The sequence below is a fragment of the Salvelinus fontinalis genome, chromosome 7 (assembly GCF_029448725.1).
Source record: "Salvelinus fontinalis isolate EN_2023a chromosome 7, ASM2944872v1, whole genome shotgun sequence".
Taxonomy (NCBI): domain Eukaryota; kingdom Metazoa; phylum Chordata; class Actinopteri; order Salmoniformes; family Salmonidae; genus Salvelinus; species Salvelinus fontinalis.
In genome coordinates, this window is record NC_074671.1 from 32,600,835 (window position 1) to 32,620,252 (window position 19,418).

General features: G+C 43.0%; 1 protein-coding gene across 4 annotated transcripts in view; it reads right to left on the bottom strand.

The window, feature by feature from the left end:
• Positions 1-19,418, bottom strand: part of dlgap1b (discs, large (Drosophila) homolog-associated protein 1b) — a 302,250-nt gene that overhangs the window by 272,696 nt on the left and 10,136 nt on the right. The window lies entirely within an intron of this gene.

Here is a 19,418-nt window from a genome sequence, read left to right on the forward strand (position 1 = left end):
TGCTGTAGGTCATGTCAGGATGAGCCTGCAGGAAGGGTACCACATGAAGGAGGAGGATGTCTTCCCTGTAACGCACAGCGTTGAGATTGCAAGGTCAGTCCGATGATGCTGCGACACACCGCCCCAGACCATGATGGACCCTCCACCTCCAAATCGATCCCGCTCCAGAGTACAGGCCTCGGTGTAACGCTCATTCCTTCGACGATAAACACGAATCCGACCATCACCCCTGGTGAGACAAAACCGTGACTCATCAGTGAAGAGCACTTTTTGTCAGCCCTGTCTGGTCCAGCGACGGTGGGTTTGTGCCTATAGGTGACGTTGTTGCCGGTGATGTCTGGTGAGGACCTTCCTTACAACAGGCTTACAAGCCCTCAGTCCAGCCTCTCTCCGCCTATTGCGGACAGCCTGAGCACTGATGGAGGGATTGTGCGTTCCTGGTGTAACTCAGGCAGTTGTTGTTGCCATCCTGTACCTGTTCCGCAGGTGTGATGTTCGGATGTACTGATCCTGTGCAGGTGTTGTTACACGTGGTGTCTCTGCGAAGACGATCAGCTGTCCGTCCTGTCTCACAGTATGGACATTGCAATTTATTGCCCTGGCCACATCTGCAGTCCTCATGCCTCCTTGCAGCATGGCTAAGCTACGTTCACAAAGATGAGCAGGGACCATGGGCATCTTTCTTTTGGTGTTTTTCAGAGTCAGTAGAAGGGCCTCTTTAGTGTCCTAAGTTTTCATAACTGTGACTTTAATTGACTACCGTCTGTAAGCTGTTAGTGTCTTAACGACCGTTCCACAGGTGCATGTTCATTAATTGTTTATGGTTCATTGAACAAGCATGGGAAACAGTGTTTAAACCCTTTACAATAAAGATCTGTGAAGGTATTTGGATTTTTACGAATTATCTTTGAAAGACAGGGTCCTGAAAAAGGGACGTTTCTTTTTTTGCTGAGTTTGTATTATATAAATAAGGGAAGTTTGTGTGGGCAACAAACTTGTAAGAAACAATACTTGTGCATTTTTTTAAAATCTAGTATACAATCATCATTATTGTACTTTTGTAATGGATTTAGCATTACTTACTAAACTGTTATTTTCTCCTGGATATCTATGCTCTTGACAGTTTACACTTCAAATTGGCAGACCTACAGGTGGGTAGATATCCAGAAAGATGGATGGGCTACCCTGGTGTAAATACAATACAAAAACACAATATTAAACAGATCAGGTCAAATAGTTTTATTAGGGAGATAAACAAGAATACAAGGTAGTCTATGTAACCTTCCTCAAAATAACCAAAACACAGTGTAAGGGAAACATTGTGATAAAGTACTGAACTAATACCACCCAGAACAAGAAGAAGAAAAAAACGACTTACAAAGATATCATCAAATGGTGTATTTTTTCCTAATTGGGATCCAATTGAAGAATAAAGTACAGAGTAGTTGTGGAAAGTGTTAATCTGTTATGTAAACATACTTAGTAATAAATAAATGGTATATTGCAGTGGTGAAATGGCAGCAGTTGTGTGTTGTAAGGTGCAGGAGTCTCCCTGCCAATTCATGCAGGTGCGCCAGCGAGGTTGTCCGGAGTCACTGGGATAGCTCTCCGGTACTCCATGATGTCAAAAATCGCTCCAGATAGACGGAAAGCGGCCAGCTCCAGAACATCTCCCCTTTCTTCAAAGGACAGCTCTTGTAATTTAGCCTGTAATGATAAGAAAAAAAGCAACATGAAATTACAGACTGCAGCCAAATATTGTGCGATGTGATTAGAATGTTGTGAAGCGGGTAAAACCGTACCACAGGTGAAATATTTTTACTAACCTTCATCTCTGACAGCCTGTCTTCTTGCATTCGAGCAGCCCTTTCAAGGTCTTCCTCTCCAATTCTTTCTACAACCCTGCCTGTGCCCTCTTCAAAACTGGAAACCTACAGAAAAAGCATGTAACTTACACAACACTGTTATTAGGATTGTATTGTAATGTTCACTACATGGTATTTTATGTCTTACCAATGAGGATTTTCATGCAGAAGAGTTATTTTCAATGAATGCAGAACTATGATAGTCCAAACGTGTTATTTTACACAGATTTTTTTACGCATGTGTGAAAATGAATGTACTAAAGCTATCATCATACTTCTATTTTGTACCAGGCAGGGAAATTCACAGTAACGTTAGCTATTATCAACCATGTAGCTAGCAAGCTACCTTGACATTGGTAATGTTAGCTACCTTTCTGACTGACAACGTGAGTATTATAACATATGTATATAACAAAAAAAAATACCAGTTCTGAAGAAATTGTTGCTAAAATGGAATCGAGTTATCTTCAATCTTGTCCGTAACTGTTATCGCATCGGCATCCACAGTCTCAAATTTCCGACTCCGTTGAATTTTCCCTAATTGCTACAAAGTAAAAATTGGCGACACTGTGTTTCCACGAGATAACACAGACACAAAGTCTAAGAGCGGATGTTGACGCTACGTCATCCCAATGGCGACTACCAATGAGAGCTGGGGTTTCAGGTGTATGGTGTTCAAATCTAGAAAAAATATTGCATTCTTGCCAGAGGGGTCTTCAAAAACACACAACTTGGTACAACTTAGCCCTATGCTAACATCAACAGGTGGCACTGATTATATACTGGCACAAGTGCATCAGCCAATTAAAATCATCAAAGTAGTTGTAAGTGTTCCAACACCTTTTCATGTATGTAAGTATCCTTATCACACCTAAGTATCATCAAAGACACTATCAGGTGTATTTGCCGTACTGGTATAATTTATCTCTGTGTAAAGAGCCTAGTCGACATAATTCTTGTAGATTTTGGCAAGGGTTCGAATCTCACATGAGTCCCCCCTTGTTATATTGATTTACAGTGCCATCAGAAAGTATTCCTACCCCTTGACTTATTCCACATTTTGTTGTGTTACAGCCTGCATTCAAAATTAAATAGATTTCTAAGTATCTAAGAGCTTCCATACCCGGATTATGCAACATTTGCCCATTATTATTAAAACAATTCTTCAAGCTCTGTCAAATTGGTTGTTGTCTATTGCTAGACAACCATTTTCAGGTCTTGTCATATATTTTCAAGTAGATTTAAGTCGAAACTGTAACTCAGCCACTCAGGAACATTAATCTCCCAGTGTCTGGAGGAAACCAGAGTGAACCAGGTTTTCCTCTAGGATTTTGCCTGTGCTTAGCTCCATTCCGTTTCTTTTTATCCTGAAAAACTCACCAGTCCTTAACAACTACAAGCATACCCATAACATGATGCAGCTACCACTATACTTGAAAATATAGAGCATGGTAGTCAGTAATGCATTGTATGGGATTTTCCAGGTAACCTAATTCCATTAAACTACTGTGAAATGCACAGTAACATTTCAGCAGTGCAGCTCTTTAATGTCATATGCTCTTACAAAGATATTTGACTGTTTTAAAAGATGTGCTCAACCTTTGAGGACATAAACATTAACCACAAACGGGTACAACACTTCCACTGACGTTGGGCACAAATACACATTTATTAGTTCAGGCCCCCACATATGCTAATGCGCCCTACCTACATTTCAAAGTGCAGTGACTATTGTACCTTATAGTCAAAGTACTGGGTAGAAAAATGTACCATTATACTAGATTATCCGCACATGTATGACAAAAGGAACTGTTCCTATGTGTATCTCTGAAGTACCTTTGATGTTTTTGGTCCCCAGGGTTCACCACTGTACCCTAACTGTACCCTAATTTTGAGTGTGTGGAAATACACTGAGTTTACAAAACATTAAGAACACCTTCCTAATATTGAGTTGCACCTCCCGTTTGCCCTCAGAAAATACACAATCCATGTCTCAATTGTCTCAAGTGGATTTAACAAGTGACACCAATAAGGGATCATAGCGTTCACCAGGATTCACCAGGTCAGCTTATGTCATGGAGAGAGCAGGTGTCCTTAATGTTTTGTACACTCAGTGTATGTTCTTGGTAATAAAGATGTACCTGGTGGCACCGCTGAAACATAAATGCACTTCTGCCCAAAAGCTTACAAGTTCAAATCCCCAAAGCATTTATGCACACTTTACATCAAGTGTCCCTGAGCATTGGTGTTGTCAGATAATCTGACAATTATTGACTTGATTATGGGCCATTTTTAGCAAAGTTCAGAAATATATTCTTGCCATTAAATCTGTTGCCTATCTCTGTCATGCCCACAGACCTGGTAGTGTAGCAGGAGAGTCAAGCCATTAGCTAACAAGAAGTTGTGAGTTCAAAGCCCAAGAGAGTTATACATTCAGTTATACAGCAATAGACGGGTTGGATGTTTAGGGGAAAGGGGGATACCTAGTCAGTTGTACAACTGACCGCCTTCAACTGAAATGTGTCTTCTGCATTAAACCCAACCCCTCTGAATCAGAGAGGTGTGGGGGGCTGCCTTAATTGTCATCCACGTCTTCGGCGCCCGGGAAACCGTGGGTTAACTGCCTTGCTCAGGGGCAGAACGACAGATTTTTACCTTGTCTGCTCTGGGATTTGATCCAGCAACCTTTTGGTTACTGGCCCAAAGCTCTTTAGTAACAAAATCGATGAGTGCGCAACAGACTGGGTTGACTCATATTGTTAACAACACCTAAGCTATATTTTGTGGTAGACTCCCAATCACGGCCAGATGTGATACAGCCTGGATACAAACCAGGGACTGTAGTGACACCTCTTGCTCTGAGATACAGTGCCTTAGAGTGCTGTGCCACTCGGGAGCTCCAAAAGCAATGCCTAATATTATCATATATCCCAGCATTCTCTATTGCAGTTATATGTTTTGTTTCAATATCTATGTTTGTGCATGTAGCTTACATTGATTGATGAATTAATCAATTAATTAATCTTATGCTACACAAAGATAAATAGCATACATTTTTCTAAACTAATCCAATTTCTTAGTTGGACTTATTGCACCTGTTATTGAAATCGCGGATCAAGTTTATTGTAGATTGTTTAGGTAATCTCATTAATGAATCTTTCTAACCCTGGCAATCATTCTGAATGCAGATTGTGCGTGAATGAAAGTTCTAATTGTTGGATGTCCCTACTCAAGCTGGATTCCAATAGGAATTAGACATCACTTTGCAAGCCAGTTTACGCTGGTCACCCGTGAAAAGACAACGAAGGCTGGTCTATGCTGTTTTTTCAGCAGAGTGGCTGGTGGGTGCCATTTTGGTTTCCCCAAAACACTACATCTATAGTGCTCACCAATTCCAATCAACCAATTTCACTAAGAACCTTTTTTGAAGTCTTTGACTGTCACAGACCATGTTGAATCAAAGGCCAGTGCCTACTGTTTGACTACAGTTGCAAAATTGTGTTAACCTTCCCAAAATTCCCAGGTTTTAAACCAATCCCAGATTAAGGATTCCAGATTTCTTGCTTATTCCCTGCTGATCTTCCACTCGGGATCGAACATTTTGGGAAAGTTACCAGAATTTCGCAACCATGTGGAATGGAGAAACTCTCCTCAGCGGAAGGAAAATACGGAAACTTTGGGAGTGAATTAGTATCTACTGGCAGGTTAGGGTGCATGTCCTCCAGACAACTTTCCATCCGTTTAATACTTTCCCTGAATGGATTGGGGCATCACCGCCCGTGTGCTTGTACTGGGCTCGTTTTGGATGAGCTTAATATAGGCTGTAGGGTACTAGCCATTATATCCACTGTGCACTTTAAAGTGATGAGAGTGTTTAAGAATCCTTCTCCCAATTATCAGCCCCTACAGGATTCAATGTAAAAGAAGCCACTCTTTCCCCTTTAAGTTCTATTCATCACTTAGCCAGACAGAGCACTTAAAGAAAGACAGTGTTTAGTCTGTTAGGGAGATGTGCTGCCTGCTTTAGGAAGACATCCACGAACAGGCTCCTCAGTTCCATTTATAGGCGTACCTCCATGGTTAATCTTGTGTAATGGGCTCTTAAATAAATCTCCTGACTTAAAATAGGCAGCAGGAGCAGCTCTCACGGCACGGGAGGGATCTCCCTGAGCGAGTGAGTGACAGCCAGGCAGACTACACTAATGTGCGGGAGTGAGGGGGAATCCTCTGGAACATAGACAGGATGCACCTGACCCGCGCCCAATGGACGAGCACCGATGAGTCCACTTTATAAGGGTCAGAGGTCACCCTATAGTCCAGTACGTCAATACAGTATTTGAGACAATAATTGAGGAAAATCAACAAATTCCAGTCTAGCTGCACATATAATGTTATAGTTAAATGATAGTGTTAATTGAATATACCCACATTTCTGTCTGTCTTCACACATAAAAATAAACATGTGTTGCATTACCTACCATACGCTGCACATTACCTAGGGTCTACACTAAACCCTGTATGGGCACTCAATTAAAAACCTTATCCTCCAGTACAAGCTTTAAAACGCCGACAATGTCCTCTTACCTCATGCGAAGAACTGCATTATTAAAGCGGACTACGTAATTGTGCTCATGCATTGCTACTTCGTGACATGGCCTCGGTTCTGATATGAGTGCTGTGCTGCAGGCATCTTCGTCATTCTCCTGACTCATCCGTTCTCTCTCTCCTGTCACGGGCATTGAGAGGAGAGGGGGGGAAGAGGAGGGGATAGGAAGAGAGAGGAGAGAAGAGGAGCCAGCTGCTAACAGGGCACTGAATGCAAATGTTGTTGACTAGAGGGACAGGCAAGACAAGGAAAGACTCACTCTAACCCAACTCTGTTACCGTGCCTGTCCTAAACATGGGATTCGATTCTGGCCGGAGGTATGTATCAAGCATCCTAGAGTAGGAGTGCTGATCTAGGATCAGGTTCCCCCTGCTCACCTTATTCATTGTGATCTAAAAGGTCAAACTGATTCTAAATCACCACTGAGATGCTATATAAATATGGGCCCTATGAATGGACTGGCATTATGTTACTCTGTCTGCTGTGGGGTTTACTTCAGTCATGCTAGGGTGTCATGATGATCCTTACGACTTTAAAATACACCTGGTACGAATCCAGCCACACCAAACGAACACTATTTCATCCATTCTAAATGAATGATCAGGCCTTTATGATCTAAATTGGGATACAATGGAGAGATGTCTGTGTGTCTGTCCTACGTTCTGTTCGGACAGTCCTTATCAATTCATGTGGACTGTGAAGATCTCCGGGTAATTGCAGTCACAGGCTGCGACCCCGTTGCAGCGGGGAGGTTAAAGAGAGTGACAGGCGATAGCGGCCCCTTTCCTCTCTTGGCCCGTTTTACCGAAGCATTAAATGTCTGCGTGGGCACGGCAACAATAGCATCAAACTGGGTTAATTCATATGGACATCCGAAAAGGAAGATATCAACAAATTAGACTTCTAAATGTAGGTGATGATTAAGAACATGTCTGTCTGGTTAGCTCGGGACCAGGAAGTGGGTGGTCATTAGTCCATCAGACTAGCCAATTCAAATATTTTACCTGTTGCAGTCTGGTCCAACTGCTAATGATGGTATTTCAAGTTGGTCTTTTTTTTTATATATACAGTGAGCTCCAAAAGTCTCGGGGCACTTTTGTTGTTGTTGCTGTTTGGATCTGTACTCCAGCATTTTTGAAATAATACAATGACTATGAGGTTAAAGTGCAAACTGTCAGCTTTAATTTGAGGGTACTTTAATCCATATCGGGTAAACCATTGACAAATTACAGCACTTTTTGTACATAGTCCCCCCCTTTTAGGGGACCAAAAGTGTGTATTATATTTGTATTATAGTAGTCAAAAGTTGAGTATTTGGTCCCATATTCCTAGCACGCAATGATAACATCAAGCTTGTTTGTGACTCTACAAACTTTTTGGATGCATTTGATGTTTGTTTTGGTTGTGTTTCAGATTATTTTGTGCGCAATAGAAATGAATGGTAAATGTGTACTTTTGGAGTCGCTTATATTGTAAATAAGAATAGAATATGTTTCTAAACACTTCTACATTAATGTGGATCCTACCATGATTATGGATAGTGCTGAATGAATTGTGAATAATGATGATCATACCCCCGAGACATGCTAACCTCTCATGCTAACCAATAGTAAGGGAGGTTAGCATTTTCTGGGGGTATGATATTTGTGCGTCTGTAACATTCTTACTCATTACTACTCACGATTCATTCAAGATTATATGTAATCATGGTAGCATCCACATTCATGTAGAAACATATTATATTCTTATTTACAATAAAAGTGAGTCCAAAATGACACAATACATTATTTACCATTAATTTCTATTGGGAAGAAAATAATCTGAAACACAACCTAAACAAACAGCAAATGCATCCACCAAGTTTGTAGAGTCACAAACTTGATGTAGTGTGTGGGATCGACGCTGGAGACGAAAAGCAGGTACAGCGAGTGAACATTTAATGAACCACGGACATGAAACAGAACAATGACGACATCAATGCTGACACAGGGAACAAACTGAGGAGCAGACAGATATAGAGGGGGTAATCAACAAAGTAATGGCGTCCAGGTGAGTCCAATATTGCGCAGCTGTGCGTAATGATAGGGACAGGTGTGCGTAATGAAGGACAGCCTGGATATGGGACCAAATACTAAACTTTTGCCTTCTTTAATACACATACGTGAATTCGTCCCAATACTTTTGGTCCCCTAAAATGGGGAGGTGTTGCAATTTCCAAAAGTTTCACCTGATATGGATGAAAATACCCTAAAATTAAAGCTGACAATATGCACTTTAACCTCATAGTCATTGTGTCATTTCAAATCCAAAGTGCTGGAGTACAGAGCCAAAACAACAACAACAATGTGTCATTGTCCCAATACTTTTGTAGCTCACTGTATTTTTGCATGTTCTACTGGATAGAGGAGAGACAGTGGGAAAGATGGAAAGTGTATCACAAAGACAGTGGGCCAGATTTGAACCCACACTGGCATACCTGTGTAATGTAGGCAGTGGCCCTGACCTCTAGACCACCCAAGACACAAGTCAGTCTACATCTTTATTTACATGAAGTTATCTTCCATCTTAGATTGTCAGCAAAGAGGGCATAGGTTTCCTCCCTGACCCTTCTCCTGAACATGAGTCTGACCTTACTGTGGGCAGTGTACTGGGCAGGCCAACACAGATTTAAAAGCCTTGCACTGAATGCTGATGAGGGTGTGTCTGCTGTCTGACTCCTAAAGCTTTGCAATCCGTACTGTAGACCTACAAAAAAAAAGCAGCAGTCTTCCATGGGCCTTACAGACATGTTTTGAGCCTAGACGCCCTGTGGTTACAAATCTACAAAATTTCAACCACTGTGTGTACAGTCTATCCTATACATAACCACATGTCACCATGGATACAATTGCTTTATAATTTTTTATTTTACCGTTATTTTACCAGGTAAGTTGACTGAGAACACGTTCTCATTTGCAGCAACGACCTGGGGAGTAGTTACAGGGGAGAGGAGGGGGATGAATGAGCTAATTGTAAACTGGGGATTATTAGGTGACCATGATGGTTTGAGGGCCAGATTGGGAATTTAGCCAGGACACTGGGATTAAAACCCCTACTCTTACAATAAGTGCCATGGGATCTTTAATGACCTCAGAGAGTCAGGACACCCGTTTAACGTCCCATCCGAAAGACGGCACCCTACACAGGGCAGTGTCCCTGGGGCATTGGGATATTTTTTAGACCAGAGGAAGGAGTGCCTCCTACTGGCCCTCCAACACCACTTCCAGCAGCATCTGGTCTCCCATCCAGGGACTGACCAGGACCAACCCTGCTTAGCTTCAGAAGCAAGCCAGCAATGGTATGCAGGGTGGTATGCTGCTGGATAATGGTTATGCACATACGTGATGTGCGGCCCACTGAATAAGAGCAATTCGTTGTACATGAAAACCAAATGGAAAAAATTAAATAAACGCTGCCCACAAATATATTGAACCTCAAGCCATACTGCGGTGTTGGTTCTCAGCTCACGGGGGTATTTCTAACATAAAAAGACTATTCAATCATAAGAGAGAACAGTGTGCTGTGAATCATTTATGAACAACCACATTAGCGGCATGACCGGGTAAGCTCTATTTGAGTGCCAATAAAATCTGATTAGGCTCTTTTTGCGAGAGACGTGAAAGAGAACCATTGGCAATAAAAGGACAATTATTATTCTGTTAATGTCTCCCTTAAACCACTCCTCAGGCAGTCCATCCGTGACAGAATAGGCTATATTTATCTATTCTACAAACCAACCAACATCATGAGGTGACAGAAAGAATGACGGCTAAAATGTTGTTACATTTAAGAAAAGGGCTTGTTTGCTCAGTAGTGCCACTGTGCTGAATGAGCAATCAGCTGATTGTGTAACATGTGCTGCGTGTCTGCGTACGCACACACACGTAAAGTACCTCAGGCTGCTTGCTTAGCAAGTACCACTTCCTCCTCTTTAAGCTCCCACTGAGACTCGATCCCAGGACCTCTGCTTTGCTAAGCACACATGACCGCCCCTCCTGAAACACATTACCAGTTGGCACCATGTGAAAAGCTAGCTATTCTGTGGGGACACTTCGGGCTGAGGAGTACGTTTCACACATCCCCGTGTGCTACACACACACTAATCAGATCATTGACTGACTGATCAGACTGCCATTGACTCTCTCTGTGGTCCAGTATGTGTTGTGTCTGAGGTTAGGAAGTTGCAAGCAATCTAACATCAGATAATATGTCTATGTATGCATTTACACAGGCAGCCCAACTCCGACTTTTTTTGTTGTTGTTGACCAGTCAGGTCAGCTCTTTTGCCAATAATTGATCCGTCGCTAAGCACTTGCCCCCCTTGGTTACTGTTGCAACCTCAGACATTTTCCGGGATGCTCCATTCCCCATTCAAACTACTGGAGAAAACTCCTCAAAACAATCTCAAACTGTGTTTTTAATACACCATACAATTAAACACAAACGACCCCTTGCTAACCAGGAGGCTATCGGCTATGTTGTGGTGGACTGTCATTACAATTGCTTCACAGGAATCTGGTTACATGAAGTTTGTAGTATGGATAGCCACTTAATGGCTCTGAATGCACTGTCATACAGTCAAAGCTACTCCTAACCACTTTTGGAGCTAACTAGTTCTCTTAAGTCATATCCTGATGCCGACAGCAAATGATAGTTGTACTCATAATATAGCTAATTTGGCAGACTAATGTAACCGATGTGAAATGGCTAGCTAGGTAGCGGTGGTGCTAGCAGCCTTTCAGTCGGTGGCGTCACTTGCTCTGAAACCTTGAAGCAGTGGTTCCCCTTGCTCTGCAAGGGCCGCGGCTTTTGTGGAGCGATGGGTAACGATGCTTCGTGGGTGACTGTTGTTGATGTGTGCAGAGGGTCCCTGGTTCGCGCCCTGGTCGGGGAGAGGGGACGGAAGTAAAGTTAAACTGTTACACTAACATACACTACTGTTCTATAAGGGCTCAGACCCAGATGCAGATGGTTAGTGTTTGATATTTCTTAGTTCCAAAAGGCTTAGGCAAGAGAATGGTCGTGGACAGGCAAAAGGTCAAAACCAGATCTGAGTCCAGAAGGTACAGAGTGGCAGACAGGCTCGAGGTCAGGGCAGGCAGACTGGTCAGGCAGGCGGGAACAGAGTCCAGAAAACAGGCAAGGGTCAAAACCGGGAGGACTAGCAAAAGAGAGAATCAAAAAAGCAGACGCACGGGAAAAACACACTGGTTGACTTGAAACAGAAAGGACTAACTGACACAGAGAGACAGGAAACACAGGGAGAAATACAATGGGGAAAATAAGCGACAGCTGGAGGGGGTGGAGACAATCACATGGACAGGTGAAACAGATCAGGGCGTGACACGTTCAAAAGTTTGGGGTCACTTGTTTTTGAAAGAAAAGTACATTTTTTGTCCATTATAATAACATCAAATTGATCAGAAATACAGTGTAGACATTGTTAATGTTGTAAATGACTATTGTAGCTGTGGGCCTCTGTACGGCTGATAGGCGTACAGAGGCCCATTATCAGCAACAATCACTCCTGCATTCCAATGGCACGTTGTGTTAGCTAATCCTAGTTCATCCTTTTAAAATGCTAATTGATCATTAGAAAACCCTTTTGTAATTTTGTTAGCACAGCTGAAAACTGTTGTTCTGATTATAGAAGCAATAAAACTGGCCTTCTTTAGACTAGTTCTTTAGACTAGAGCATCAGTATTTGTGGGTTCAATTACAGGCTCAAATTGGCCAGAAACAAAGGACTTTCTTTTAAAACTCGTCAGTCTATTCTTGTTCTGAGAAATTAAGGCTATTCCATGCGAGAAATTACCAAGAAACTGAAGATCTCGTACAACGCTGTGCACTACTCCCTTCACAGAACAGCACAAACTGGCTCTAACCAGAATAGAAAGAGTGGGAAGCACCGGTGCACAACTGAGCAACAGGACAAGTACATTAGAGTGTATAGTTTGAGAAACAGATGCCTCACAAGTCCTCAACTGGCAGCTTCATTAAATAGTAGCCGCAAAACACCAGTCTCAACGTCAACAGTGAAGAGGCGACTCCGGGATGCTGGCCTTCCAAAGGCGTCAGCTTAGACCGCTAGACCATCTTATGCCACCTACATTCTTGTTTTAAGGAGACAATTCATTCGGGAATTGATTTGTAAAAGTACAGTAAAAACAAACCATAAATGTGTCTGGAAGCTCGTCTTGCCTGCAGTGGTATCAACCTTGTTATCTATATTGAAAGCTGCTTAACAGTACCTTCAACAACACCCTCAATAACTCTCCACACATTCAGTAAGCAGGCTATACTGTGTAAAGGAAGTGTCTAAGGTGTTTCCCAAATGGATCACAATTCCCTTTATAGTGCACTACTTTTAGTGCACTATATAAGGGAATAGGGTGCTATTTGGGATGCATTCTAACAAGGTGCCTTTTGGGATGCATCTGGGCCCAGCCAAAGGCCTCGCTGACCGAATATGTTACCGAACAATGGTCATGCCCTTTGGCTTTCACAGTCAGAGTGTGTTCCAATCGCTAGAAGGCCAACAAACATGCCTTTATTCTCTCTCTTTCTCTCCCTCTCGCTCCCTCCAGAATTGACAGTGTCTTGGCAATGCAAACCGATGTCTTTATATCAACAAATGAGTGGCCAAATGTGTAGGTGAAAAGCCAACAAAGCCGCCTCTCAGCAAAGATTGCACTTCAGCCGAAGTGACATTAATGGTACCTTGCGTGGAAATAGAACCGTTGTCTAGCGTCGTCATAGAACCGCTGTGAGGAGGCCGGTGGTGAAAGAGAACTCTGACTTGCATAGCCGCCAGCGTACCGCCGTAAACGAAGACGAGCATTAAAACACATCTTTCTTCCAGTTCACATGACAATGTAGCATTGCACGGAACTGGTGAACGGGATTACGCTACTATGTCATAGCATCTCTGTGGTCTCTGTGGGCCTTGTCAGCCCCCCGGTGTATCAGACCTGTTGGCGAAAAACAGCAGCAACCCACACAGTCGCTTCAAGCTGAGACCCCACTCACTGTCCGTCTGTCTGGGAGCACCGAGGGGAAGCACAGACTGTAAACAAGCTCTTTACAGTGACATTCAATAACAGAGTGATTTAAAGCCTAGGCACACGACAGATTCATCACAACAGAATAAAGAAAGACGTTGGGAAAAGAAATACTAGGCTGCCTAGCAACTCCTAGCAAATCTATAGACTACACTAGGAAACCTATAGACTACAGCCTAAAGGACTATAGACTACTGCCTAGAGGGCTATAGACTACTGCCTAGAGGGCTATAGACTACTGCCTAGAGGGCTATAGACTACTGCCTAGAGGGCTATAGACTACTGCCTAGAGGGCCTATAGACTACTGCCTAGAGGGCTATAGACTACTGCCTAGAGAGCTATAGACTACTGCCTAGAGGGCCTATAGACTACTGCCTAGAGAGCTATAGACTACTGCCTAGAGGGCCTATAGACTACTGCCTAGAGGGCTATAGACTACTGCCTAGAGGGCTATAGACTACTGCCTAGAGGGCTATAGACTACTGCCTAGAGGGCCTATAGACTACTGCCTAGAGGGCTATAGACTACTGCCTAGAGAGCTATAGACTACTGCCTAGAGAGCTATAGACTACTGCCTAGAGGGCCTATAGACTACTGCCTAGAGAGCTATAGACTACTGCCTAGAGGGCCTATAGACTACTGCCTAGAGGGCTATAGACTACTGCCTAGAGAGCTATAGACTACTGCCTAGAGGGCCTATAGACTACTGCCTAGAGAGCTATAGACTACTGCCTAGAGGGCCTATAGACTACTACCTAGAGGGCCTATAGACTACTGCCTAGAGGGCCTATAGACTACTGCCTAGAGGGCCTATAGACTACTGCCTAGAGAGCTATAGACTACTGCCTAGAGGGCCTATAGACTACTGCCTAGAGGGCCTATAGACTACTGCCTAGAGGGCCTATAGACTACTGCCTAGAGGGCCTATAGACTACTGCCTAGAGGGCCTATAGACTACTGCCTAGAGGGCCTATAGACTACTGCCTAGAGGGCCTATAGACTACTGCCTAGAGAGCTATAGACTACTGCCTAGAGGGCCTATAGACTACTGCCTAGAGAGCTGAAGTGTAATGATCTCCACACGTTTTGAGTGTTTACAGACAGAACGACAACCTCAGAGGTCAGTGAGTCTTAACCTAAGAGTGTGTTAATATGATTATATAGGGGGGGGTTGATTGGATCTGCTGGACTAGGGTGAAATTCGCTCTCACAGGCAGTGGTTTACTCTCCTATAAAATCCCTCTGTATGTATTTTTGTGAACACAGGGTTTTTCTTACGGTTGCTAAAGTTCAACTTTCTATTCCGGCACAAAAGACACCCGCTTCTCCAATGGCCTCCCTGGGGGTAACACAGCCCCTTTCTTCCTCTCTTCCGAATCCGCCAGAGAGAAAAGATGGAAAATTGAACCAGTATCTGGCGTTTCCCAGTCCGCCAATCCAACGGCTAAGTGCACCAGAAGGGCTTAGATAACAGGAAGACTGCGGGAGCGCTCAAAGTGCCCCCTCCAGTGAAATTGGCAGGCTTAGCAGAGAGAGAGAGAGAGAGAGAGAGAGAGAACAAAGGAGTGTGAGAGAGAGAGAGAGAGAGAGAGAGAGGGAAGACACGAAAACAGAGGGTGTACGGTCCCGTCACAACGTAACACTCAAAAGCAACATGACGCACAGAGACTCAGTGGTCCCCAACAAATATACTGCATGATTAATCAAATGCTGTGCCCCCCCCCCCCAAAAAAAAATCTCAGATTTACCTAAAGGTACAGTGTTGCAATAACACCAAAACAATCCAGATTCTGTGGTGGTCCTGTGTGGCAGAGTTGATAGAGCACGGCACTTTCAATGCCAAGTTTGTGGTTTAGATTTCAGCTGGCGACACCCATACAACAATGCATGCACACACTACTTCAAGTCCCCTTGAATAAAAGTGTCTGCAAAACAACATAGATTATTATACCACTATTGACTAAAATGTGAAGAGTAGAGAAGCCATCGTTCCAAGATGACTTAACCTTTGACCTCATGGTAAAGGCCAAGAGTGAAATGTCATGAGTAGAGCTTATGCCATCAGTGTGTATCACCCATCCCCTCTGGACACATCCTTCTTCTTTAATAGTCTGTCATTTTATGTGGGAGATATAGATGCCTCGTGGTCTGGACAAGCAACATTTCACGGTAGAAACTTTACAATAAGGATAAGAAAATGATGGCCTCACTGTTGACCATGCGTATTACGCACATTCAGTTACACAAATCAGCAACCATTTATAATTTACGTCCTTGCTGGCGTCGGAGACAAGCGCAAAACCCTGAACAAATTAAACTTGGAGGTTCGGGGATCACACAATTTCACCCCCAAACAACACGATACATTATTACGGAGTGTTAAAACGCGCGAGACCCCTCGGGGAATTCCAGCCACATCACAGAGACAGGCATGGGGAAAAGAGAGAAAGAGAGACCGCAAAAGAGCAGCAGCTGTGGAAGATAAGAGATGTTCAAATATTCAAAATCCTCATCTCGCCTCCAAAGCATACCCTGTAATCCGTTTGCATTGGGCTATATCGGCAGCACAGAGGACACTCAGTTTACCAGAGGACTTACGGATGGCTGCGATCCGCTAGTGTGTTGAACTACACATTGTTAACCTAACACATCCCAGGGTGTCTACAGACATGAAATGAGATTAAAATGATGAAGGCAGTTTAGCTGTCGAAACATTGATATTTATTAAACGTATTGCATTAAAGACATGAGAGAGTGCAGCTCTTTTCTTTTCTAAGTGTCCACAGACATCAACCACAGGCCCCTTTCTTAACAGGATAGGCACCTGGAAGCACCCAACCATCTTCATATTACTTCCTTTTATCAGTGTGTAGCACAGAAGTCCTGTATTGTTGGCCAAAAACAGACGGATTCTGATTCCACTCTAGCTTTCTTTCCTGATCTCTATCCCAAAGGGAGATGCTCTGCTCTGTGTAATACTGCCCCTTTGATTGCTTTCACAGGCCTGATCCTGAACCAGTTATGGAGCGCACTGTCATGATGACTCTGCAAAACATGGAAAATGAAAAAACAAAATGCACTGATCCTCAGAGGACCTTATAGGACAGTTGTGTTCTGTCATATAACACCACTAGTAGTTGTGATGGCAATGGGGCCCATTTCAGAAAAACAGCACATAGGCCTACATACCAGGGGATGGAACCAGTTCAGGGAACAGAACCGAAAACTGGAAAATAACATTTGAGGAACAGAATCAGAACCAGGAACAAAAGTGATCTATACTGTTCCGGAACATAACTGTAATTTTAAAAGCATGGGAACCAGTTGATAACATTCTTTTACATTCCGGGATTTTTTTCAGTCACACAAAAAAATGCTACAAAGCGCCTATGCAAAACTCTCACTCTGTCACTCAGAAACGTCTTCCAGTGTCTGCCTGCCAGCTGAAAATCTTTGACAGTGTGGGTACGCGTGTGTGTAGGCAACCTGCCCCTCCCGCTCCGAAGCTTAGGCTACTGTAGCCTATTGACGTTATAAGTGTGATTCAGAAATGTTTATTTATTTATTTTATTTAGAGAAGAATGGATAAACTTTTCAATGCTAGTTACGGATACTATAATTATCACGTTTCACATTGGATTTATTAAAGCGCTGGGCATCTTGTTATGACATGCATTATCTGAATTAGGCCAACAGATTTATATCTATGAAGGGGCGACTTTTTCGGATGAACTTTGAATGTCATTGAACCTCCGAGAGTTGACGTATCATTGGACCAGAGCTAGCTAGCCAGAATTAAAAACACCTCTTACCTTTTTGTAGTTAAGCCAAGCCTCCTCATCCACCCTCTCTCGCTGTTTCCCCACCTGCAAAATTTCAGTCGCAACTCGCGCCCTACATTCGTCTGTCCATCGCACATGTAAACAATAGCTTGCCCGCTCCATAGCAAGCTCCTCTATCCGCACTGATTGAGGAAGTCATTTTATGTAGAACCAAAAAAATACTATTTCAGAGGTTTAAAAAGGAACAGAAAGGAACAGAAAGGAACTCTATAATCCGGTACTTTTCGGGGGGGTCGGAACAGTGGAACGGAATGAAAGAAATCAAGGTTATGTTCAGAACGAAACGATTGGAAAATAACTTAGGTTCCAACTCCTGCAACATACACAATGCAATTTGCAGCAGGATGAAAGGAAACTAGGGAAGCATGTAGAAGACCGCGGAGAGGAGAGGTTTCCGGCACAGAGTCCATCATTAACTAATAAGCCAGGCCAGGCGAGGCAAGAGGAGAGTGGGTAATTGCTGCTGCCCCATCCATGCTACAGCTCATGATGCCACAGCAGACAACAACATGCAGTGATGAGGTTAACAGAAGAATGTCCTTAAGGAGGGAAGCAGCTTGTACCTAGCATCTACAACAAGGGAAAACATTCACCTTGCACAGATTGAATTAAAGAGAAATAAGGCTTAGACAGGCAGAGCAGGAGGATTCTGCTGATTTAAGGGGGGAATAGTTTACCGCTATCAGAGATAAGAGATGGCAAGGAAGTGCGAGGGGGGGAGGGAAAAACTCATTAAATATGCTACTTGTTCTGGGCCAAATTAACTAAAACCTTGTGAAACCATGTGACTTCCAGTAGACTTGCTGTGTCACTCACCTCTTGCTCTATGTGAGAGCTCGCCGTCTCTCAATTGGTGACACAGCGACAGCCGGGAAAAACTATTATATGCATGTGACATTTTGTTGCTGTTTGTTTATTTTCGCTTAATTTTCTTAATTCAGTTTTCCCTTTCTATGTACTTAATTTAATAATAATAATTTTGTGGGCTTCAATAATTGCTGATCCCTGGCCGTGACCCCACTCTCCCAGGGTGTCTCAGGGGGAGTTGGGATATACAAAAAACACATTTCCCTTTCACACCAACACATTTGTACAACACTTGTACATGTGTTTGTGGAACAGGTCAAATTTAAGCACCCTGTATTTGACCTTTTGATTTGTCCTATTTCACACATGTACACATGCGTGAATTGGAAATGTGTTTTTTTGCTTATCCCAACTCCCCCTGAGACACCCTCAGACAGTGTGTACTTATCTTTTGAGCACTTATCTGACCTTCTGCCCTAGATTTTATCCATCCATTTATCTTGTTACATGTTTTTCCCTCCTCATTGTCTGAAGAATATTTCCTTCCTCAGGGTTCAGTCCTCTCACTTAACGCATGCTGTCCATTGCACTCAGGCTATAGAAAAGGGGGTTGGACCCTTAGGAACCTCAGCCACTGATAACAGATGTTAGTTTTCCCCGTAAACTCTGATAGTCTTAAGGCGTACGCATGCTTCCCAGTCAAAAAAGTTCAGTAGAGTTTGTGCATATATTATGATGACATTTTGTGATGTTAATGTTCGTTTTGGACTTTTTTCCCCAGCTGTTCGGTCACACAACATTTTTTCTGGAGGCAAGCCGAAGTTGGAGCCAAAGTTTATGCCCCATCGTCGGTGATTGGTCAACAGTAGGGATTCTTCAATAAAGTCTTTGTAGTCATTCAATGAGAGATGATTCATTTTCATGCACCTTTTTTCATTGAAAAACACTGCACCGAACATCTTAGTTAGATGTAAAATTGCACGACTAAGATCTCTTTGGCAAAAACGTCAAAATGAAAGACAGATTTCTTAAGTTTCTCAAATAAATTCGGACTATATTGAGAAATTGTATACTGGCTACGGCGTCTCAAAATTGACAAACAGTACTATTATCGTTTTTTTCTCTTTTTTCAAGCGAAAGCCTGTTATGTGAGTATGCGAGCGCACTCATCTGGTTCGGCGAGCCGGGTTCGGCTAG